The 933-nt window shown below is 34.7% G+C and overlaps 1 protein-coding gene across 1 annotated transcript in view; it reads right to left on the bottom strand.

The window, feature by feature from the left end:
• The window catches only part of KHDRBS3 (KH domain containing, RNA binding, signal transduction associated 3), a 180766-nt gene that overhangs the window by 78202 nt on the left and 101631 nt on the right, over positions 1-933 (bottom strand). The window lies entirely within an intron of this gene.

Genomic DNA, 933 nt, shown 5'->3' with positions numbered 1-933 from the left:
TATAATACTCTGGCTTTGGTTTATTGTAACATTTCTATATAGAAATAATTTCAGAAGGACTTCAATGTTAATGTTACATTTATATTCAGAGAAAATGCTTGCTTATAATAAATTTACTGATTTCAGCAAACATTTGAAGTATCATTTTTCAAATATAAAAACATAGAGATAACAAGGGATAGAAGAGCATGAACTTTAGATTAAGGCACGTAGATACTAATCTTGACTCCACCAACTAACTGCACAATACTTCAAGAAGATGTATCACTGCCATATTTCTAGTCTTACTTTTATCAGTTATAAAATGGTGATAATTATAGTTTATATACAGTTGTTCTGAGGCACAGATATGAAATTTCTGGCACACATGTGTTCTCAAAAAATAGCCACAACATTCCACTTCTAGTTTAGCAACGTAAGCTCCAACCAAACTAACCCTTGGATAGCTAACTCTAAACTTTGGCTAAAATATTAATACAAAAAATAATCACTTGAAGGAATTAAATAATGATTAGAAGCAGGCAGACTCCGGAATACTACTGACACTTGGAAAAAGGTAACCGGATGAGGTGCCTTTGTATGGCTTTAGCATGAGCACAAGCTATAGAAGGCATACAGAGCAGCTACAACTCTGACTGAAGACCTATGGTTTTTGTGGCCAGAAGGTTAAAATTTGTAGCAACCAGAGCTGCTGGAAAGTGAGGGAGGAACTGCAGAAAGAAGGGAACCAGAGCCATAAATTTTGTGTATGAACTCTGGCTAAATCTCTGGTGACCACTGAACTATAAATGTATAGGGCAGATTGCAAGCATCCCTGAAAAGGATGGATGATTTCAAATGAGATTTGAGCTGCTTACCAAGAAATACAGCTTGCAGTTTGAATCCAGTCAAGACATCTACTAAAACAAACAGTTTTAAAAAATAAAATACAAT

Source organism: Propithecus coquereli, unplaced genomic scaffold, assembly GCF_000956105.1.
Source record: "Propithecus coquereli isolate 6110/MARCELLA unplaced genomic scaffold, Pcoq_1.0 Scaffold28, whole genome shotgun sequence".
Taxonomy (NCBI): Eukaryota; Metazoa; Chordata; class Mammalia; order Primates; family Indriidae; genus Propithecus; species Propithecus coquereli.
This window is presented reverse-complemented; position numbering and strand designations above follow the sequence as displayed.